The 369-nt window shown below is 32.2% G+C and overlaps 1 protein-coding gene across 1 annotated transcript in view; it reads right to left on the bottom strand.

The window, feature by feature from the left end:
- The window catches only part of LOC119585330 (roundabout homolog 1-like), a 189,296-nt gene that overhangs the window by 77,586 nt on the left and 111,341 nt on the right, over positions 1–369 (bottom strand). The window lies entirely within an intron of this gene.

The following is a 369-nucleotide window of genomic DNA, read 5'->3' as shown; positions in this document are numbered from 1 at the left end:
GAGATCACAAGCTACACCGGAAATAGTCGAGAAGACTTCGTGGACCAGAATATCATCAAATTGTGTTCATCCTTTCCCCAGAAACAATAGGTGTCTGTAGTGAAGTTAGGTTTACTTGTTTGTCTTCGTGTTCTCTAGTTAATAATTTCTTGAGGTCGGTTGCCTTTGTGTTAGATAGATTAAATAAAAGATTTACCTCGTTATTTTGTGATTGCGTGTACATGCATATGTGTAATAGTTTCATATTATGTTTGTGTCTGTGATTATATATTATTATATAATTTCCATATCACAATATAATTTCATGAGGTAAGGTTCATTCCCTCTTTTTTCGTTTCCTTTATATCTATTATTGACATGTACATAATT

Source organism: Penaeus monodon, chromosome 19, assembly GCF_015228065.2.
Source record: "Penaeus monodon isolate SGIC_2016 chromosome 19, NSTDA_Pmon_1, whole genome shotgun sequence".
Classification (NCBI taxonomy): Eukaryota; Metazoa; Arthropoda; class Malacostraca; order Decapoda; family Penaeidae; genus Penaeus; species Penaeus monodon.
The sequence above is the reverse complement of the archived record's forward strand: the minus strand, read 5'-3'. Positions and strand labels throughout refer to the sequence as shown.